General features: G+C 35.4%; 1 protein-coding gene across 6 annotated transcripts in view; it reads right to left on the bottom strand.

The window, feature by feature from the left end:
- Positions 1-25029, bottom strand: part of Sntg1 (syntrophin gamma 1) — an 807695-nt gene that overhangs the window by 270809 nt on the left and 511857 nt on the right. The gene's annotated exons all lie outside the window — the stretch shown is intronic.

Raw genomic sequence — 25029 nt, 5'->3', positions numbered from 1 at the left:
TCACTTTTCTGTCAAAATAAAAACAATTACTTAGTTACTAAATTTCTAAACTGAAAAACCTAGTCCATATCACGTGTATTTTGGACGTACTGTAGAATCATAAGTTTTCTATTTCCTATATTCTTTCATTATCATGTTGTATATTCTAATCTAAATAATGGCAAGCTGTTGGTAACATAGCAGTAAGCCAAGGTCATTGGAAAGCATGCTTTAGGACAATCTTTGTCTCTATCCTCAAGCCATCATGTTTGTGACTTGAGATCTGAACTACACACTGCCAATCTCAGCATAAGAGAGATTCACACTAGGTCTCCAATGATACTGGGACTGAGCCACTTCAAAAATCCTTAATTTTGGAAATGAATGAATATGCACCTAAGAAATAATCATTAAAACATTATCAAGTTTCAAAATCAGATTCCTTCTCCTTCCACAACGGAAACAATAATTCAGCCATTAGTTTATGAATCTAACATCAAAAAAAATCTCACAGATAATGGGCACAAAGTCATATATGGACATTTGTCACAGATCCTGTAATATTCAATTAAAAAACTCAGTGTTACTGTGCTTTAAAGCAGGCATCTTGATGTAATTCATTCTCCATAGAATTGAAGAAGGGGTAAACACTGTGCCTATTGACTGCTCCATTTACATTCAGCTCCTTGACTGCAAACAACCATTGATGTAACCCTTGTCTTCTGTATCTTCAGTGCAGGGATTATCACATTGCTCCATTTCTCCACATATGCCTAAATTGTTTAGCTATGTTATCACTTTCCAAGCATAAACACCATTCTCTTTCTTGGGAATAAGTTCTTTTTTTCAATCCCTGTTCTATAAGGACTATGCAGACTAAGTATTTACAAGCAAGGAAGAGATGATTTGAATTATGTATGCATCTGATGGTTCTTCTGAAATACCTTACGACAGGTAAAAACTCATAATTTTGACAATGTCTCAAGGTTCCTTTTGTTTTGAAGCCAAATATAGTTTCTTGTTTACAAAAAGCAAAACAAGCTGGGCACCAGTGGCTCACATATGTAATCCTAGCTACGGAGGAAGCTGAGATCTGAGGATTGTAGTTCAAAGCCAGGACGGGCAGGGCATGAAACTCTTATTTCCAATAAAACATGAGAAAATCGGACGTGGCCCTGTGGCTCAAGTAGTAGAGTGCTAACCCTGAGCTGAAGAGCTGAGGCACAGCGCCCAGGCTGAGTTCAAGACCCAGGACTCACAAGAAAAAAAGCAAAATAATGTTTTCAGACAGCATTGCCATGCTGTAAATTACGTAGTATTAGGTATTATTTATGATGAACTACAAAGTAAATCTTTTGGTGGAGATTAAGGTATATTCAATGAAAATTGTGAGTGTAATAATGTAACATCCAGTAATACAAATTCTCTTCACAATATGTTGAGTAATTATAACAGTTTTTAAAGATTGTATCAAGCCATTATAATTTTTATTAGTACAATATGTTTGTATATGTGTTATAACTTAGGCAATGCATGTTTTAAAACAACTACTTAGAGACTTGAGGCAGGAAGATTAGAATTTTAAGGCCCACACAAGTAGTTAGAGATATTCTCTCTCAAAAGCAAGTACAAACTTAAAACTGACATGTGGAGGTAAAATCCCTTTGTTCAACTAAGGATAATAAAAAGTTAAAAAAAACTATAAATAGGTAAATGAATAAATAATATATAACATCAGCTTCCAAAAAATATACCAATTACTGAACAAAAGAGCTAGAAACATTGGTCAAGTGGTAAAGCATTTACATGAAGTCCAGTGTTGAATCAGCACCACACATACACACACACACACACACACACACACACACACACACACACAAAAGAGTTGCTATTGCAATTATATACAACTATACAATTGCAATATATATTATATAATCGTAATATTCTGTATAATGCAAATATAACTGCATGAACCAGTACAGAAAAGAAACTTAATGTATCTTTTACATGTACAAATTCCAGCTCAAAAAAACTGTACAATTATTTTTAATGCCATTTTATTGGGCAGGATAACAGCACGCTCTTAAAGTTAGATAACTTTGTTGGGCACCAGCATCTTGCTTCTTTAATTTTTGCCACTTGGAAGGCTAAGATCCCAAGTTTGGAGTCAGATTAGATATAGAAAAGTTAGATATAGAAGCAGAAAGAATCTGGGCTATAGATATGGCTCATGGGTAGCACCAGCTAAACAAAGACACACATGCCAAATAAGGTTGAGTTCAAACCCAAGTACTAGAAAAATAAATATGTAAAAGCAAAACCAAAAACAAACCCTTAACTTTGATTATCTCTCATTAAAAGAGTTAAGAATTGAAATATATATATATATATATATATATTCACACACACACACACACATAGAGAGAGAGAGAGAAAAAGAGAGACAGAGAAGAGACAGAGACAGAGAGAGACAGAGAAATTGAAATCACAAAACTACCAATGATGTAAATCTCTACAATTTAACATTTTGGCAAAACTCACAGGCCTTGTGAGCCCATTTCCAAAGTTGCAGAACATGACAAAATATTTCCCAGAAACTACTTTAAGTCTTGATATTTGAAAAGGACATCACGAGATAGTAGAAATTTAATGATATTAAGACAAACACACCCTGTCCTTCTAGACAAGGATTCCTATGTAATAATAACTTAGATGTCTAATATGTTACTACCTCCCTCTTAAATATGTACAGCACTGAGTCATTTAAATCCTGAAAAGCTCAGGTAGGGACAGGTTATTAAATACTGACACCAACTGTTTTGCAAAATTGCCAATCAAGCCAAAGTTCTTGGATGTCAGGAACTATTTCCTTAATCCTTTCCTGTAAGGATTAAATATTCCACTGCCTAAATTGTTGGGAATAAAAGAGGACAGAAACTCATTTCAGCTGTCCTAACCTAAAAATGGGCATCAAAGAAAATGTGTTTTAATAGGCAAACTCCTATACCTAGATTTCCTAGGAATCTTGCATCTCCATATAATCAGGGAGAGCAATGTGGCCAGTAGCCTTTATCCAGGAGCCCAGGGCTGTCCACTGATAGCAACAGGGAGCACCATGGCTGTAAAGCTCTGCAGAATGCCTTCCTCATTCCCAGTAGGCTGCCTTCCCAGCTTCAGTACGGAATATTTAGAACAGATTCCTAATCAAATAGAAAACTGCTGACACAGACAGGAGCTCTGAAAATCAGCAGAAAACTGAGGAAACCTTAGAAACAGCTTTTAAGTGAATGTTCATCTAACGTCCAGCAAATACACACACACACACACACACACATACACACACACACACACACACACACACACTTCTACTCCCATACACATATGCACATGCACATGCACACACACACATTGTACATTTCCATACCCCTTCACAATACACCTCTCATACATAATTACAAACCTAACCTCCCATAATCATGTATACACATACACAAATGCATACCCTCTACTCCAATCCACACATACAAACAATTGCACAACCCCACACCCCATACCTTGTCACATATGCACATCCTAACACACATTTACAAACCTACACTTGCATATATCCATATCAAAACACGTACCTGCATACTCACCCACACATATTTATCTGACAATAACCCCATACCCTCATAACCACATGCACATACACATACCAACATACCCAAATGCCTTCATATTTGTGCTCACACAAATAACTGACAATAAAAACCCATCCTGCCCAACCACAGCATACCTCCCCCATATATATATCCATATCATACACACACCCCTTAAAAGTGCCCATGACCCACCCCTGCACCGAAGCACACAGACCACACACATGTACACAAGCATACATATGCTTAACACATTTTGACATAGAAGAGACTACATTAACTAATTACTTGTGTTTTAAAAAGCTAACAATTGCATTGGTCACACATTAAGAAGTATAAATGGGAAACTTGCAGCTGGGTATCTGGCTGGACTCCCAGTTTGAGTTAGTATTAATCCATCATCTCCTTCCACCTCTCCACATCTAAGCCTGTGTTCTCAGTCCAAAAATTCAGAGCAAGAAACAAGCACCATTAATTAAGTTGATAACTGCTCCCTCATAAAGCAGAGTACCAGAACTGGACTAGAAAGTTCACATTAGTCCCTGAATATCCTATTGCCTGGCAACCAAGCATTATCCTTTGGGAAAACAAGATATTGTCTGCTGTTTTATGTTTGTGTTTTTGTTTCTTTTGTTCCTGAGGCTTGAATGAATTCTGTGCCTGGGTGCTGCCCTCATGGTTTTGTGCTTAAGGCTAGAGCTCTACCATTTAAGCCACAGTTTTACTTCTGTTTTGTTTTCTTTTTGTTTGTTTATGTGCTTGCTTTAAGTTAATTGGAGATAAGACAGTCCTGCCCAGACTGATTTCAAACTGTGATCCTCAGATCTCAGTGCCCTGATTAGCTAGGATTGCAGGTGTGAGCTACTGGCTCCTGACTTGTTATTCTATTATTTTATTATATATTTTATAGTAAAGATACTGTACATAGTGGTTACAGTTCCATAAGTAAGGTAATGAGTCCATTTCCTATCAAGCATTGTTATCTCCTCCTTTGTTTTTCCCCCTACATCCCTTCTTTCCTCATCTTCCTAACTCCTCCCTCACCCCCAAAAGTTGTAAAATTCATTTTCAACATAATGTCTTGTACATCTCATTGTTACAATGGGTAAACCTGTATACTTATTTCAGCATTTTGTTATTTTCCTTCCCCTCCCCAAATTAGAAAAATGTATAAACAAGATTCAGGGCACTAGAATCAAACACAGTGACAACAGGGATTGGGCGAAGAACATACAAAAGGATTTAAAAAATTACTTATACATTATAGATACATTAAAAACAACAGCAAGAAAGATAAAACCTCTTGTGTCCCTATCTTGGGGTTCATTTTGCTTAGCATCATTTTATATGGTCATAGGTACAGAGCTTTTGACTTGTCCTAGTATATAGCTATTTCTGCTTGTACTACACATATACTAGCTATTGAAAATAAGGGAAACCATGGGACCTTTTCCTTTGGGCCTGGCTTACTTCACTTAATATAACTTTTTTCCAAGTGTTATTCTATTTAAAACAGAAAATTCAGATTGGTGCTTCTATCCACTCACATATAAATTAACTTTGTAAATATTCCCAATCCTTAAAATATGCTGAAGATTAATCATCTCAGACATTAAAAGACTTGTGCATTGACAAATTCAGCCTCAATTCAATAAAACTTGTTTTCAAGACTTGGTGATTTGTAGAAAAAGAATATTTTCATGCTTGCTCTTTGGGATATTTCTTGAACCATACATATCTGAACCCATACATGTGCAGACATATCACATACAGTATATGGGGATTAAGCTTATTCATTTTACCCAAAAAATAACATCATACATCTTAGGCACAAAAATCTGCAAAATATTGATTTAAAAGGTGGGGAATAACTAAAGACAACATGGAAGCTAGATGTTTATCAATTAGAAAATCGATCGCTGAGTGCTAGTGACTCAAGCTTGTAATCCTAGCTGCTCAGTAGTCTGATACTTGAATATCATAATTTGTTGGCAAAACTGTGAGACTCATACCAAATGAACCAACAAAAAGCTTCAGTGGATGTGTGACTCAACTGGTAGAGTTCCAGCCTTGAGTAAAAACAGCAAGAGCCCTTGAGTTCAAGACCTAGTTCTGACATAAAAAAACATAGAAAACTGTACTGATTTTGTGTAAAAAATAGAAATAAAGCATATAGGAAAAGAAGGAATATCATTTGCATTTTTGATAATTAAGGGAGAATGGATAAACTTGGAAAACTAATCACATAGGATGATGGTTCCTAATTATTAGAAACCTCTTACATGTACTCATAAACCATTCACAGCACTTGTGATTGCTTACAAAGATCATTTATATTTTATATTAAAATATTTATAGAGATTATTTATAATTTTTTGCACTATAGGTTTTTGAAAGGAAGGGATAATGTGTGCTGGTAAAATAGCTAAGTATTTAGCACAGAGCCTAAGTTAGAGTTAAATATTCATATGTTAAATGAAAAAAGGGATACAAATGTTTCTGTGAAAACAATTGGACCAAATCTTACTGTAAGATGAAAACCTTTCACACTTCAGTATTTACTCATAGGATTGGAATTGTGAATTTATTGATTAAATTCATAGGTGCTCAACTAAGACATACTTCAATAGGTAAATGGATGTTAAATACTGTGGAACTGCTACACAATGAAATATTATTCATCAAGTAAAAGAAATGAACTTTGGGACTGCTAAGGCATTCAGATGAAGCCAACTGTACCAATGTGGATCCATGAATTGCAGTAAATGATAAGAACAAGGGTTCTACTGTCCTAGGACTTATGTACAAATACAGGGAGGAATGTATTTTCCCCTCACTTTTACTGTGAACCTAAAACTGCTCTAGAATATAGTCTTTTAAAAGTCATAGCAAAGGCTCAAATTACATGTTGCCAAGAAAAAGAAGACATGTGAAAAGCCATGTGCATCTGTAAAGATCTACATTTTGGCAAGAAAAATCTGTGGACACAGGATTAAAACCCTCTATGGAGTCAGGGGCTTGGAAAAAGTTGAATAGGTGAAGTACAAAGGATTTTTAGGGCAAGAAAATTATTCTTTGTAATATCACAGTAGCAGTATAGAACAAAGTTGTCAAAAATTATGAAGCTTTACAGTGGTGTGTGTGTGTGTGTGTGTGTGTGTGTGTGTGTGTGTGTGTGTGTGTGTGTGTGTGTGTGTGCGCCACTCCTGAGGCTTTAAACTCAGGTCGCTTTCAGGTTTTTCCCAAAGCTAGTACTCTACCTCCAGAGCCATGGCTCCACTTTAAGCATTTTGGTGGTTAACTAAAGATAAGAGTCTTATAGACTCTCATGCCAAGACTGGTTTCAAGCTATGATCCTCATATCTCAGCCTACTGAGTACACAGCATTACAGTTGTGAGCCACAAGCACCAGGCCAAAACCCATAAAGATTCAAAGTATAAAGAATAAACTTTAAAGTATACTAATTTCAAAAATTTTGTTTAGGAACTTGGGTAATAGTAATAAGGAAGGTCTGAAGTCTGACACAAAATCTATTCATATTACAAATATATGTTTCACCCTGAATGAAACTCCAGCACATGCACTTTAGGCTAGTCCATAAAGTGGACTCACCTGAGAGCATGTGTTAACAATTCCAGTATCTCTGTGTGTGTACTAAAATTAGACATTCACAAGAATGGACAGTGACTAGGGGAAGCTAGGTTTACATTGATAGAGTTGGAATTTCTAAATGCTAGAAGGATACACAAGTAATGGATGATAGTTATAGACAATGAACCTCTTTGTTTTGCTTAATGTAAATACAGTTGTTTACATCTAGAAATAAGTGTAAGTGTGTAAATATGAGCAGGCTAGCTGAGTGCAGTTGCTCACACCTGTAATCTTAGCTATTCTGGGCTGAGAACTGAGGAACAAAGCCATTCCACACAGGAAAGCCAATGAGACTTATCTCCAACTAACTACCAAAAAAGCCTGAAGTAGAGCTGTGTTTCAGTTGGTAGAAGACTAGTCTTGACCAAAGAAGCTCAGAAATAGTTCCCAGGACCTGAGTTCAAGTTTCAGGACTCACACCAAAAAAAAAAAAAAACTCAAAACAAAAACCTGATTGCTTAAACATGGAAAATAGATGGTTTAAATATCTTTTGATTCATTTGGCCAGAGGTCTGTCAGGAAAGGGTTACTGAGCAGCTAATTCGCTCTATTTTCTAAGCCATCACCCCTCATGGGCTCTCACACTGCAGGGCATTATCTTTCTGTCTTATTCACTCAGGGTCCGAATACATAACTTGGGAAAGTCCTTCTTCTGCAAAGTGACCCTTGAATCAGCCAAACCTAACCAGGTGGCTTGTCTCACCTTTTCCATTCTTCCCATGAAAACCACAATAAAGGCTGTTGGCCACATTTCCCTCCTTATTAGTGCATGGTAATCTTTCATAGTGATGCTTCTTTGGAGTAGCTTTATGTGGTGTACTCTCTTCTCTCCAGTGAATGCTGAGGAGCTAATCTGCAAAGCGCTTTCTTACTCTTGTGTCTGGTGCCCATACCTTGACCAACATAATATGATAAAAACACACTAGAGACAGCAAATTAACATACCTCGCATTAGACTTTTCTCTCAATAGAGTGAACCAGAGCACTTTGAGAAAATAGTTGATAATAGGACTGGAATAAGAAATGTACAAGATGTTTGATAGTGAGAAAGCATCTTGTCAGGAATTAAGGCAAGTACCCCCAAAAACCCAAACACCCCACAAAAATATGAGTACATTGAAGAGCCACAAAAGTCAACTGAAAAAAAGCCTCTGTCAGTCAGTGCTACTACATATGCAAAATATAGTAAAGAAAAATTAAATTTGTATTAATTTAAAATCCCAGCTATAAATTACGAGTCATTACTGATACAGCTGATTGTACAAATAAGGAAGTGACATTGAATGGACTAGTCTTCCCTGCAGAAGAATTCCAACTAATTAAGTAGGCTTCAGTTTTCACAGAAGTGAAGTATAACTTCCTATTCCTTAACAGCAGGTCTTGAGCAGTGAGTTCCTCCCAGAGAAAACAATTTGCAAAAGGCAGGCTAGGGAAGAATAACTTCACAGTGGAAATATTTAACAAAGCAGCTGAACCAGGTGCTCCAACATTAGCAGTCACACTGGCTGAGCAAGTACACTTCAGGAGTATGAGAAGAATAAACTGAACATATATCTCTGTGATCAGACTCCATATAGCACAGAACTTCCATCTTAAAATCAGAAAAAATTCAACAGAGGGGTGTTCTTAAAATATCAGACTAACTTTCCTCAAAGCTACTGAGATCAGCCAGGCAGCTGATAGCTGTGATCTTAGCTTTTCAGGAGGCAGTAAAGTCTGTGATACTCTTATCTTCAATTAACCACCATCACCACCATCATCAAAAATAATAAAAGCTAGAAAAGGAACTGTGTCTCAAGTGGTAGTATACTAGCCAGCATAAAATCTTAGGTCAGACCAGGCCAGACCCTGATTTCTAAGCCCTAGAACCAACTTACACAAACACACACAGACACTACCACCACTACTACCACCACCAGTAAACAATGAATTATTAAGGTCATCAAAACCAGAGAAGTTTTAGAAATTATCACAGCTAAACATTGCTTTATTATAATTGCTTTGTAAGTCAGAATTCAATGCTCACACAATTATAATTTTGAATATTCTTCACCTGAGCCACTGAGGATAACACAATTACATTCCAAATTTATATAATTCATAGCATTGCCTGATGTTCACTAACATATTTATATTTTCTCCCAGTTTTCTTTATATGTCCTGTAAAATCTTTTCCCTAAACTAACAGATCTATAAATTTTTTCAATAAATTTAACACTTTACAGTAGTTTCACTCATAAGATTGCACAGTATTTCTTTCTTTTTAAATCTATGTAGTATCTTATTTCAGTCCCAATTAATTGAGCTCTACAAATGCTACATAGTTGTAAAGTTCTGTTTCCTGACTTCTTGTTTGCATTTTTGTCTTAATTGGCTCCTTCCTCTCATTTGCTAGTGACTTTCATTGTTCATTTATGTACAGTACTAAAATAACAGTAGAAGCTATGTATACATGGTCAGACTTTAATTGGTGCATCCTACAGATTCGACTGAATGGTTTGAGGAACTCCAAAATATTAACTATCTATGGGGATTTCCTGCAAGGATTGTTTCCTCACTTCACACTCACTCACACTACATTCCCAGAGCCTCAGATTAACTTCACCCCCCAAAACTAGAACTCTAAAAAGCACTCCCGAAGCATAATGACTTTCTATGAGGTTTGGTAACTAGGAAAGGAGAACCTATGGTCTGTAAGAGGAGATTCTGTTGTCTAAAACCTTAGGCAGGTTTTCAGGAGTAGAACCGCCAGGATCCTGTAGACTGTCAATGGTCTGAGCTGATATCCTCATTTTTCCTGAATTTAGGGAAAAATATCCAATCATTTAGTATTGCATGAATAATTAAGGCAGATGTTTTTCTGTGCTCTATAGTGTGTGTGTGTGTGTGTGTGTGTGTGTGTGTGTGTGTGTGCACATGCGGGTACTGAGTATATAGCAGCAGGAGCTCAAGGCTCTTGCTACCCCATCTTTGCTCAAAGCTGACATTCTAGCACTTAATATATGCTTCCAGATAAGAATCGCAAGGATTTGTCTTTCAATTTGGGAACTTCAAATCTCAACCTCCTGAGTAGCTTGAGAAAGTCTCTATTATTAGATTTCTGAGAAAATTTTATATTTTATTATGAGTTAATTTCATTGGCTGTTTTAAGGATATGATAAGGACACCCACACAGCCATGTTTATTTCTGCACTATTCACTTTAGCCAAGATATAGAAACAGCCCAAATGCCCTGATCTACATGAGTGGATCCCCAAAATGTGGTGCCTATCTACAATGGAATTTACATAGCCATTAGAAAGAATAATATAGCATATATTACATATAATATATAATATAGCATAAAAAATCCAGGGAAATGGATGGAACTAGAACAAATCATGTTAAGTGCAATAAACCAAGCTCAGAGAGACAAATGTCACATGCTCTCTCTGATATGTGGAAATTAGGTCTAAAATGCACTAGAATATAATAAATACTAGATACACACAGTAATTGCTAGAAAGAATTCTCTTAGGAGAGGAACACAAAGGGGCAAAGCTTATAGTTACACACAATTATATATGTATTGAAATGAACTCCAAGATATGGAAAGAAGATATCCTTTTTATATTTTTAATTTTTATTTTGATGATTCTGTCTTCTTTTCTTCATATATGGTGTATTTATATGTATAACTGTGGGAGGATGGGAGGAAGACATAGAAATTGAGGGCAAAAGGGTGAAAAGGTGGAGTAGTGGAGCTCACTGAACAGTGATTAAAGTGAACCATACAACTTGAGAGTGGAGGTGGGAAGGAGGGACTAGGAGAGAATGAGGGAACAGATGACACTGTACAAAAGAGTTCATATAATTGTAATCCCTCTGTATGTGACCTCGATAATAACAATAAAGTAAATTAATTATAAAAACAATCAAAAAACAAAATTGTATTGTAAAATAAAGCATCCTTGCTTTTGTAGATAAAATCCCATTTGTTATTACTTTATATCTTGTTGAATTCTATTTTTGCATATTTCATTAAATTTTCAGTATCTACATTCTTGAGTATTTTGAGCTGTACTTTCCACATTTGCACTGCTTTTGTCTTGTTTTATAATCAAAATAATATAGGTTTGAAAAAGTGCAAGGTAATATCTGCTTTTTGTCTCAATGTTCTGGAAAAACTATAAAATTTTAAGTTTTTAAAATGTTTTTATGAATTTCAGTTCAGCTACCTAGGCTTGGAGATTTCTTTGGAAATTCTTTCATTAAAAATTCAGTTTCTTTGCTGGGCACTGGTGGCTAATGCCTATAATCCTATCTCCACAGAAGCCTGAAATCTAGGAGATTGTGGTTTGAAGCCAGCTTTGGCAGAAAAGTCCATGAAATTCCACTGCCAATTTACCAAGAAAACGTAGCACAGGAGATGTAGTTCAAGTGACAGAGCATCATCTAAGCAAGCAAGCCGAGTTATTATAAGCCCGGAGGTCAAGTTCCCCAAACTGGCAATTCAAAAATCAAGCAAGTTAGTTCCCATTGGTAAACTGAATTATGTGAGGAATGAGTACATTTCAGCCAATTTGTTAAATGTATATAGTATTGTTTAAAATATTTCATTTGTTGTTTTAATGTAATTTTATTCTTATTATAAAGGGATTGTGCAGAAGAGTTACTACTGTTGCATAATGCGGGTAATGAGTGTATTTCCTTTTGGATAATGCCCCATATTCTTTAATTTTCCCCAAAATAAACTACACTACAGTAGACACATAGTGTCCTCTGAGTACCATACCTGAATTTGTTCATCCTAGGGCATATAGTGACAAGCCTTGTTTTATTTCTAATAGGAGAAATTATTCCATCAATCTCTTTTAGTTTTCAATCTTGCTGTTGTCTCAATTTTATTAATCTTTTCAAACAACCATATTTTTGTTACAATGACATCTACCTCTTTTCTATTTTTATTTAGTTATTTCTGATTTAACCATTACAATTTTATTGAATATTTTTGTTTTCCTTATATTTTTTCCAGGTATTTTGAGTGAAATTTTATTTATCTGAGCAGCTAGTTCTTCTTCACTAACTTTGTCAAGTATGCTTCTTTCTCAACCTGCATTACCTGCATCTCACAACTTTTGTGTGTACTTGTCATTTTCATTGAGTATAATGCACATAGACTTTTAACGCCAGCTCTCATTCCACAAGTAGATAAATCTTAAGCATATAAATCTCATGTAGTTTATGGACAAAAGTGAATGTTACATGTATATGTTCAAAATAATAATGTGAGATTGCTGGGGGTATAGATGAGCTAGTAATGCTTAGCAAGCACAAAACCCTGAGTGCAAACTTTAGTACTATCCTCCCAAATAATAATGGTGATGTGATTTAAATCTAAAATAATCTCTACCCAGACACTGGTGGCTCACGCGTCTAATCCTACCTAGTCAGGAAGGTGAAATATGAGTAATTTGGTTCAAAGCCATCCCAGGCAGGAAAGTCTGTGAGGCTCTAATCTCAAATTAACCAGCAATGTTCCAGTATCAAAGCTATGTCTGAAGCAGTTAAGTCTAGAGTGGAACAGTTAAGGCAGAGTGCCCAGGCCCTAAGTTCAAGCTCTAGAATCAGAACACACACACACACACACACACACACACACACACACACACACACACACACACACATACACACACACACACACACAAAATATATTCAGGCTATTCTATGCATTGTGAAGTGCTAAGCAGAAGCAAATGTAAGGCATCATAATATTTGCAACTCAAATCCCCCAATCATCTGTTAGGGATAATGTTAGAAGCCATAACATGAAGTCACATAAATCCACTCTGGCTTATGCGACACATCACACAACACAGCTCATATTTGTAAGAAATAATGCCTCAGGTTTTCACTCAAATACTTCCTTTTGCTTTTAAACTTTGACATATTGATCCTATGTATCCATACCCACTGTGCATTGCCACTTGAAAGAAATGGTGTTGACAGCATGTGAGAATAGAATGAAACAGTGGAAACTATAAAGTTATTCCATACACATACGCACATACAACTGCAAAAAATTCTCATGGCTGTCAGGAATATTTAATATGGGAATAAATGATCCCAAAAGCACAGATTATAATCAAGTAAATGTGTAATGCAGAAACCAATGTCCACAATGAGAGTTATAAAAGCTTAGAATACATTTAAATATCACAGATGGAGAGGCAAAAAACACCCTCTGAAATAATTAAACATTAAGTATGACGTTGCAAGGGTAGAAATATTAATCTGTGAAGAAAATTTGATCAATTATGCTAGCACCTTTTTGAAAAAAGGCAGAAAATTCATATTTTACTCCACACATCACCATTACTATCAATATTATAAAAATAACTATCCTCAAGTCCTAGGTATATTAACAACTATCATCTCATGAATGATGCATCTTAATTACAGGCTGAACATCACTTATTCAAAATTTGAAAGCTTTTCCAGGTTGGGAATTTTGCATAGACATTACCATGTTAGAAATACTATTTTCTAAATCTGGAATACAAAATGCTCTCAAATATAAAACCTTTTGAATGTCATATTTGTACTCTAAAAAGTTTCAAATTTTTGAATTTTACAGTTAAAGATATCCAATTTGTGCTCCCTTTTTAGTGCTCTGTTATTTAAAAGATTTAAGCTCCGCATTTTGGTTATTCAAAATTCCTTCTTCAATTTATTTTTAATTTGGCTATCTTATCCTGTTTCCATATAGACAGAAGTATTGAGAGTGCATATGGCCATCATTATCAAGGATAGTTATATGGACTAAATAGAGAAATGCTTTATCTCATACTTGGAGAGAGAAACTTTCTATCAACTTGGATATGGAAAAAGATATACTGCACTTTTCTATTCTTAATTTTTTCCTTTAGTACCAAAACAACAGATTGTTGTTAAATTGGGAGAATTCTAAAATACATTATTAACAAAGATGGGTACTAGAATAAAATGTTTCACTTCTTAATCTATTATATTACCTTCATAGGAATATGTACATAAATTAGATACCTTATTTTCAAACTATTATGTATTTTATTTCACTTTGTATTGTGATTCATTTTTAGAATAAGTTGTACTAGTCCTTATTTAATCTTCATTTAAATTTTATTTATTTATTTGGTGCTAGCACTGGGTACTTAACTCACCCCCTGGACACTCTCCAATAGCTCTTGATTTCTCAAGACTAGTACTTTACCACTTCAGCTCCATTTTCAGAGCTTTTGGTGGTCAACTGAAGGTAAGATTCTAACAGAAATGTTTACTTAGGCTTACTTTGAACCACAATGCTTCTATCATAGCCTGCTGATGTGTATGTAATGTAAATATATGCACAAAATTGTTAAACCATCATAAATCCAGATTCTAGAATTTCCTGGGCTTAGATACACAACTACAACCTGCAGACTTCTTCCATACCTAAGCAACAATAATGAAACTTCTTTGTATTTTTAAAGCACTTATTCACTCAAGGAAGATACTTTTGAGGTGACAAGTTTTATTTTCTAGTTTTACACAGAAGTTTATATGGCTAAGTGAAATTCCTCATCCACAATATTCACTTAACATTTTAAACAAAGTTAATGAGAAAGGGCAACAGCCCAAACCAGTAGTTTATTCATTATTTCAATAAAAGCTTATGACCTCAAATAATGATAAAGAAGTAAAAACACACATATATCCAAACACATTGATTGTTGGTGACTGCAATAGATCATTATCAGCATTGGATAGATAATCCATGCAAAACCTCCCAGAGTGCTAACGGAACTGACCAGCTAGACTTATTAGACAACTATAGATACTTTCACCCAGCAGCATCACAATACTCATTCTTCTTAGCAGCCCAATGGAACATTCTCCAAAACAGATCACAAAACAACTCCCTACCAGTTCAAGAAATTCAGAATTACTGCTTGTATCCTGTCAGACAACACTGGAATAAAATTCAAGAAATAAACTTAGGAGTCAAAAGCAAGTCATCACAGAAAACATTCAAACTCATGGAAACTGAATAATACATTGCTGAATGGCCAGTGGATCACTGAAGAGACAAGAAGGAAAATTCAAACATTTCTGAAAATCAATATGAATGAACATACAAAATACCATCACTTCTGGCACACAGCAAAGTCAGTACTCAAAAGAAACTTTATAGTTATGAGTATATATATCAATAAATTAGAGAAATCTCAAATCAATACTCTCATAATATACCTCAAGCTCCTAGAAAAACACGAATAAGTTAAAACTAAAAACAGTAGATGAAAAGAAGTAAAAATTTAAATTGGAAATAAACCAATCAGAGACTGAAAAACTGACAAACAAAAAACAAAAAAGGTGTGTCTTTGAAAAAGTGGACAAATAGCAAACCTAAGAGAAGCCCAGAGACCATCCAAATAAATATAATTAGAAATTAAAATGGGGAGCATCATCATAATAAAGCAAAATTCAGAATATTATAAGGGACTACTTTGTAAATCTTTACACGAATAAATTGGAGAATATGGCAGAAATGGATGCACTCTGAGAGACCATCAACACACATAAACTGATCCAAGAAGATATAAACCAAATAAATAAACCCAGAGCATGCAATGAAATTGAAATGGCAGTAAAAGATCTCCCATCCCAAGATGGACTCTAAGTCCTTCATAAGGCAAAATAAAAAAAGAAGAAATATGAAATATGTACCCAGGATAATGAAAAAAATAGAAGTAAGTTTCTCTTGTGAGGAGTGATTACAAAACATAAGCATTCACAGGGTGGAGGAAGTCAACATAAGCAGTGGCCCTGTGAGGCTTCAACAGGAGCACCATGCAAAGGATTAAGACAAGGTGAGGCCCAGCATTGCTGATACCATCGCACGCCTTGTTTTTAGTGTGTAAATATAGAAAGCAATTCTTGCTTCCCAAAGTATAGTAGCAGAAAACTTTCTGCTCTTGAATTTAGGTTCAGATGAAAAACTTGAAAACCAATTTCCCCAAATGTTTGTTGTAATCATAAATTGGCTCTCACAAAGGATTGAAATGAGATTACTTCTACTTTGTTTTTAAATAAGTTTTTTTATTGTGAAAATACTGTACAGATGGGTTACAGTTACATGAGCAAGGTAATGAGTACATTTCTTATCCAGCATTGTAGCCTCCTCCTTTGTTTTTCTCCTACCATCCCTACCACCCCATCCCTACCACCTCCTCAACTATGCCCCCAGTTCCCCCTACTTAAATTGTAAAGTTTGTTTTTCGACATAGCGACTTGTACATCACATTGGGTCAATCTGTACCCCTATTAAACATTTGGTTTTTTACCTTCCCCTCCCCAATTATACCAACATCAAATACAGTGAAAACAGGGGTATGCTATAGTCTCAAATCATTGATGAAGAATTTTATTTAAAGAATATCTGGATTACACTAGCAACCTGGGTCCCGGGTTGGTTTTATATATATGTATGTATACTATCTGTCTATATATATATATCTATATATATTAATATATATACATATTTATCTATCTATATAAATATATATATCTCTGTGTATGTCTGTGTATAACACATTTAAGAGGCAAATATCAAAGAGGCAAAAATCAAATAATTGTCCCAGAAAAAGTCAGAGGCTATCATAGGGGAAAATTGAGAATAAAAATCATGGGGAAAAATAACAGATTCAGATCTAGAAAGACTGATAGATCCTGGATCCCAGTCACCCTACTAAACAGGACTTGTTAATATGTTCAATAGAAATAAAAATAAATCAAATGTACCACAGTGCAATAAAATATTTTGACACAAATATAAAATTAGATGAAATACATGTTTAGAGGTGAAAAGCACAATAATAAAAATCAGAAAATCAATACCTGGTTCAAATATCAGACTTTTCCTAACCACAGAGTCAGTAAGCTAATGGATACCCAAAAGTTGCATCTTTAGTACTTTATATAGAGACAATCAAGGTCAAACTGTAAGAAAAAGGGAGAGAATGAAGAACCAAGAGAGCCCATCTAAACTCTTCCTGTGTTATTGAAGGGGAAAACAGTAAGGCTACAATGTAAGCAGCAAAATCTCTTTTTCTTTGTCATTTTTTTTATTTTTTTCTTTTTATGTCAGTTGTGGGGCTTGAACTCTGGGCCTGGGTGCTTTCCCTGAAGATCTTCATCTAGAAGGCAAGAGTTCTACCACTTTAGCCACAGCAACACTCCCAGTTTTCTGATAGTTAACTGGAGATAAAAGTCTCAGAGACTTTTCTGCCCAGGCTGGCTTTGAACTGGGTCCTCAGATCTCAACCTTCTGAATAGCTAAGATTACAAGGCATGAGCCACCTGATATCGCCAGGCCGATACCTTTTTTTAAATGGAATTTAAACAGCTTTGTAAAACTACTTGAAGATATTTAAAAAAGGAAAGCATAAAAAATTGAAAAAATAAAAATAAATAGCTGAGAATCTGCTCAGCTTGAAGAAAGACCTAAACCCTGTTATCAAAGTCTTATGATTCTCAAGCAAAGAAAACAGAGAGATTAACATAGATGTATCAGAATAGAAGAGCAGATCACTAGCAGGAATGGGGAGGAGGCAGGGAGTTGACATGAATTCTTAAATATCCAGAAAAGTTAGATATTCTAAATAATAGAAATAATAATAAGTATCCAGAAGAGTTAGATATTCTAAATAATAGAAATAATCATAAAATAGTATAGGTTTCCCACTTTCCTGAAATTCAGAATTCAACATGGATGTCTAGGAATTAAAATATAATAGAATAAAGCTCATCTTCAACCTTTCTACAACACAATGAAAAAGGAAATATTAAATTCTATTTAACTACATTTACATTGATGTATCTACAACACTCATGTATTCATATGTCTGTATTTGTGTGAATGAATAGGCTAGAGATAGCTAGGTAGACAGATAGATGTGATTATATATTGTATATAACATGCTTGTATGTATGCATATAGTATATATTCATTTTACATATCATTATATATACATATAAATGAATTTGAAATCTACTTTCTTCCATGGGAGACAAATATCGCTGCAGACCTGATATCCAGAAGACCTTAGAGATTCAGGTAAATATTTTTTAAGTTGAAGGACACATGGTTTGACTGTAATCTTTTTCTTTCTATTCAAACAATGCTATAGAAAGTTGGGGAATATTTTATATGATTACAAATATATATTTGTAAGTATGCTTAAGCTGTTAAATTATTAAAATTAATGCTAGAACTGATACATAAATGTAGCTGAGTTTTTTATTTAATAAATCAACCTCAATTCTATATTAATGTCCAGACATGTCTGAGATGGAGGAAAAGTAAAGACAATGATCTAATCTTCTTTTAGGTAGGTTGAAAATTTGTGAATATTAGTCTAACTTTGGAAATTCCCAGTATTTTCTTTGCAATTTAAAGTAATAGTAGAGTAGGCAGATAGCCATATGTGAGCAAATAGGGCCAACATCTGACCCCACGCACACACATTGGAGACATCTCACACATAATCAGCATGTTGGGCTAATGATAGACTCTCTCCCTGAGGGCCCACATCATGGGCACCATGTACTCATATTCTGAGCTGGTAAGTAGAGTTGAGGCAGACCTCATAGAGGGCGCAGAGGGCAGCAATTGGGCCATGTGGCTTTCTCTTCTGAAAAACCTCACCTCATCACCACTGTTATGTTATTTTTTTTTTCTTGTTGGAGTTGAACTCTGGGCCTGAGTGTTGTTCCTGAGCATTTCAGCTCAAGGCGAGCACTCTACCACTTGAGTGCAGCACCACTTCTGGGTTTCTTGTGGTAATTGGAGATAAGAGTCTCATGGACTTTCCTGCCTGGGTTGGCTTTGAACCACGATCCTCAGATCTCAGCCTCCTAAATAGCTAGGATTACAGGCATTAGCCAATGTAGCCAGCTGCACTGTTACTTTTTTTAAATTGTAAAGATACCCTACAGAGTGGTTACAGTTCCATCAGTAAAGCAACGAGTATATTACTTGTCAACCATTGTTACCCCTTGTTGTTGTCCCACTATCCCTTCCCTCCCTACTTCCCACCTCACCCCCCATTTCCATCCCCACCCCCCAAGCCTGAACTTGTAGTTTCCAATATACTGTGCTGTGGGTATCATTTTTGCAAAGGGTCAACCTGTGTCCTTGTTTCAGCGTTTTGTTATTCCCCTTCCCCTCCCCACATTAGACATATATATATATATATATATATATATATATATATATATATATATATATAGACATATATATATATATATATATATATATATATATATATATATATATATATATATAAGATGCAGGGCACCAAAATTAAGTACAGTGACAACAAGGGATATGCCATAGGGGAAAGAACATACAAAGGAAACAATGAAAACAACAAAAAATAAAATCACATGTTACATGTAAAACAGTAACAATAAAGACATACTTTTTGTGCCCATATTTTGGGGTTCATTTCACTCAGCATCATCTTATATTGTCTTGTAACTATGGTCAGTGGTGGTATCTGGCCTACTTACATATCCAATAGAGGAGAGATAGAGTGAAATACCTATTTGGAGTGTGTACCTCCACTGTTACTTTTAATAGTGCCTTTTTTCCACAGTACATTTTTCTATCCACTTTCTTTTGCCTGCTTTTTCTCCAGTTCCCTCTATGGAGATGATATTCCAATTTTAGATTATAATGTTACCACACTCATGGACTATTGCTAGATTCTAACAATTTTTGCAGGTTAGATTTAGAAAAAATATTGAAAGATCAGATAACTCTGCAAGAATGCCTAGTGTTCCCAAATAATATGAAATTAACAAAATGCTTGTTTCTGTCACATTTGTTTTCTCCTTTTGGACATGAGTAGAGGTGTTACTTCTGTTGGGCCATCTCTAAGATGGAAGCATCACTGTGCTTCATCCCCAATCACTCCAAGATATTTCTAAGAACAAAGACATACTCCTTCATCAGTACTGGTACCCAATACCATTGCCACTCTCAATAAATTTGATAACCACCTTAATTGATTATTTCTATTATTTGGTCCATGCTTAAACATCTCCATATGAGTGAACCATACTCTGTGTAAGTAATCTTTACAATGTGGGGTGGAATCTGTGTAAAGTCAGCCCACTGACTTTAAGGAAGTAAGGAAAATTCTTACTGAATAAGTGCTGTTTGTCCTGTGCCATTTTCTATATGGGACTAGAATACTGGCAGATTTGGATATTCACATAGGTCTTGAAACCCCCTCACCTGCATACTCAGAGTCATGGCTCTTTGGCTGTTTTCCAGTTTCCTACTGTTTACCTTGTTCCTCATTTGTCTCTAGTCCTGAAATGACTTCTGTATATTATCATGGGCATTCAAATCTCAGAAAAGGTATCCTAAAATTTGAATAGGAAAGAGCTCTGATTCTCATTCCATTACTATTTTTTGTCAGTTGTGGACAATCATCCAATTCCTGTACATCTATTAATTCCTCTCAGAAGAAGCTTTGTTCCCTTCTCCCTTTTATATCTACCTACTTCTCCATTGGTGACTCCTTGGACAATTTACATGTGACATGTTCACATAGTAAACAAAACACAGAAGGGAAGAATAAAGCCTTTTAAGACTTTTTCTTTACATGTACACATGTGTCGTTGTCTTCTGGCTGCTCTCATAGCTGCATTTTATGTGTCAGGTCCTGCTCAGATGGTTCTGAACCACTGTCAGGGTTTTCTATACCCTGAAACAGGACTAAATGGGAAGAACTGTGACCAGATTGCCACAGTAGGAGCAAACTGGCTCCTCTTCAGTTCACCCTTTGAAACAATTAACCTCTCTTTCCAACCAAAATTCCCTGTATGAGAAACCCCATTCTCTCTCTAAATCCTGTCAAATGCTATTCAGAGATTGGCAATGTGTAAAAGAATAGTCATTAGGATAATTAACACAACTCCTTCTCTCCAGGTCCCATGGTCTTTTTCAAGAAAGAAGCATGTCAGTGGTGAAAAGTAATAAATGTCACAAGCAAATAAGTAATAAATGTCATAAGCAAAGAAAATAAGAAGTCTCAGCAGGGACTCTAACTAGGCCTTGGTCTGGGAAGCCAAAGTTGGTTCACTTCTTTGTTTTGAAGTCCATATTCAACTATTTAGCTCTGAAACTTATTCTGATAGAGTAGTTTTGAGAAAGTCTAGCTGAATATGGTTCCATATATATTTTATTCTGTTTCTTTCTGAAAGCTTGATTTTCCTTTTTGGAGTCTTGCTTTCATTAATGATACCACATCCTCCTAACCACAGTGAATCCTTCTTTCCATTCCTCCTCACTAATTCTCATAAGCAACTCTCTCATGACTCAGTACGTTAACACTGTCTGTGCTCTCACAGCATGGTGATTTTTTTTCACTCCCATCTGCTTAGTATACATGGAAGTGGCGCTGTGGCTCCAGTGGTAGAGCGCTAGCCTTGAGCTAAAAGAGCTGAGGGACAGCGCCCAGGCCCAGAGTTCAGGCCCCACGACCAGACCCAAAAAAAACAAAAGAACATGGTATCTCAACTACATCCTTTGGGAGGTAGCCTCTAATTTCAAACTCTGAATTCTGTGTTGTTACCATGTCTGTAAAACACCCATAATATTTTACACTTCTGCCTTGTTTTCTGAAGTTCTGGGAATATAGCCTGCACCACAATATTTGGCCTGTTTTGTTAATACAAATACTATTTCTTGACCTGTTTTACAGATGCTAATCCATTCAATTTTCATGATAACACAATGAGTTAGGTAGTATAGTCCTCATTCATATGATTTATGGGAAGAAATGAAGTAAAAACATATCTTCAATTACCTATGTAAAAGCTGATGTCATCTAACTAGTAAATAGCAGGACCTGGCCTAGAGGGTACTTAGTTCCATTCCCCATGCCTAATCTGTTTATCTGCTTGCATATTCACCTTGGATGTAAGACCATAAGAGACAAAGGACAATTTACTTATATTTAAGTATTTACTTAATATTTACTATTATCACCAGTGACAAGATAATTTGTCAGGGATCATACCTAGTTTCCTATGGAACTGCATTCTTTTTATGAATGATTTTATATACTTATACACAGATCTGTATGTATATATGTAATAACAATTCAGAAAAATGCCTTTTCACATAAATTAAAACATTAAAGTTATCCAAAGAAAGGATTGTTTTATTATTTCCTTGGTGATGCTGAATTCCCAATAATAGAGTTTTTTTTTTTAAATATACTGTTATAAGTATAGCCAAAGTCTTTTGTTGGTTTTAGGCTGACTTAAGTTGGGAGATGAACTACATTTCAAAAAAAAAAAGAAAATTAACAATCTGAATTCATAAAGCTTAGTGTTTAAAGAGTCATAATTTGTAATATATATGTCCAAACTATGAAAACCATGACAGGATTATTAGAAAATCAATTAGGTTAATACTATGCTAGCTTATTATTCTGTCTATTCAGGTTTTTGGATCGGAAAAACATACATTTGTATTATTGTTATATACTTGCATTTTAGTAATTGTGCATGTGTTCAAGTTACACATTTTGACATTGTTTGGATACTTCTCTAAAATAAGGGAAATGATTTGTGAAGCAAAATGCTTAAAAATAATGTCTTGCCCTGAACATGAAATGAAAGTCAAAAATTCTCACATTCAAATTATTTTAAAGATAAAGTAAAATTTATAGCGCACAATAGGTAGATTATGCCATTCATATGTAATAATTCACTAAATATTAGCTCTGTTTTACAACCTACTTCCATCAATGCCATTTTGCTCTTGTATTTATCATTCACATTGTTTTCATTGGAAAGATGCTTCAAGACCCAGCCCTAAATCTCCTACAGCATTCCCCATGTGGAAGCAGAATCTCTCCCCTCATCACTGCAGCCATTTCCGTAGCAGCAGCGTTAACAGATCAGATCAGTGCTATCATGGCCCACTAGGGCCACCACAGTAGCTACAGACAATGCTCTCAGGGAAGAAATTAAAAAAAATAGAGAGAGTAGCCAGAATTGAGTCTCCAAGAAACTAGGCCCTAGGAAGGACCTTGATGCTGATGCTTATTGTAAAATGAATCCTTGGGTAAGGAACAGAACAGAAAGATTCTTTGATTAACTTAGAAACCTAACAGCAAAGAACTCTAGGTTCTAATACCAAGACATTTTATTCCTTTCTACTATAAAATCACAGCTCTCTAAATAGTTGCTGCCTACCTATAACTATTTTTTAATTTGATTTGTATAAGCTCTTGTTTCTTAATCTCATTTTCATCACATTTTATGGGTACCTCCCAAAATTGTCAAAAAATTGTGGAGTTAGGCGAAATGAATCCCAAGATAAGGATTCAAATTTGTTTTTCTTTCTTGCTATTGTTTCTAACATATTTATAAGATTATTTCTTTGTTGCTTTGTATGTCCCTCCCCCACCCTTGTTTTCACTGTATTTGATGTTGGTATAATTTGTGGAGGGGAAGGGAAAAAAACCAATTATTTAAATAGGGATACAGGTGGACCCACTGCAACAATGAGATGTACAAGATGTTATGTCGAAAAATGAACTTTACGACTCTGGCCGGGAGGGGGTGGGGGGTGGGGGGTGGGGGGAAGGGGGACGGGAGATGGGGAGAGATGGGAAGGGGAAACAAAGGAGGAGGCAACAATTCTTGATAAGAAATGTACTCATTACCTTGCCCATGTTAATTGTAACCACTCTGTATGGTATTTTCACAATAAAAAAAAATTGTGGAGATGGGAGGGAAGGGATGATAGGGGAAAAACAAAGGAGGAGGCAACAATGCTTGATAAGAAATGTATTCATGCTAGGCGCTGGTGGCTCACGCCTGTAATCCAAACTACTCAGGAAGCTGAAATCTGAGGGTCGCGGTTCAAAGCCAGCCTGGGCAGGAAAGTCTGTGAGACTCTTATTTCCAATAAACCACTAGAAAACCAGAAGTGGTGCAGTGACTCAAGCGGTAGAGCGCTTGCCTTTAGCTGAAGAGTTGATGGACAGCGCCCAGGCCCAGAGTTCAAGCCCCACGACTAGACCCAAAAACAAACAAAAAAATGTATTCATTACCTTGCTCATGTAACTGTACAGTATTTTCACAATAAAAAACAAAAAATCAGAAATATAACACATTTCTGTATATTTGTGGATAAAACTAAGTATAAACACTTATTTTTAAAGGGAGGAAGCTGGGAGTTTTCTTACCAACTTGACTTCCCAGTGACCACTTGACCTCAAACAGATTTCATACTTAAAAATCAAAGTTTATATGTTACAAGTAAGAGACCACAATGGATAAGTGGCTAAAAATGTGATAATATATGATTTATATGTGATTTTACATATGATATATATTAAAACAGCATATTATTCATTATTAAATGGAAAGAATCACAGCCATTTCTGCACTTCTAACTGCATTGGTAAGCTTAGGGGAATTATGCTTTACTAAAAAAGCTAGATACAGAAAAGCAAATATTGTAAGATCTCAGTCTAAAAACATGGATCTCACAACAATAAGGAGTAGCATAGTGATTTCCAGTGGCTGGGAAAAAATGGAAATGTAGACATGCAGTCAAAAAGCACATACTGTATGTGTATATCTAATAGTCTGATTGTGCAAGTTTCATGTGTTATGTGCCAGGCAACAATATTTCTGTCCATGACAGACCACACATAAGTA

This window comes from Dipodomys merriami, unplaced genomic scaffold (assembly GCF_024711535.1).
Source record: "Dipodomys merriami isolate MVZ:Mamm:240054 unplaced genomic scaffold, mDipMer1.0.p SCAF_4, whole genome shotgun sequence".
Classification (NCBI taxonomy): domain Eukaryota; kingdom Metazoa; phylum Chordata; class Mammalia; order Rodentia; family Heteromyidae; genus Dipodomys; species Dipodomys merriami.
The sequence above is the reverse complement of the archived record's forward strand: the minus strand, read 5'-3'. Positions and strand labels throughout refer to the sequence as shown.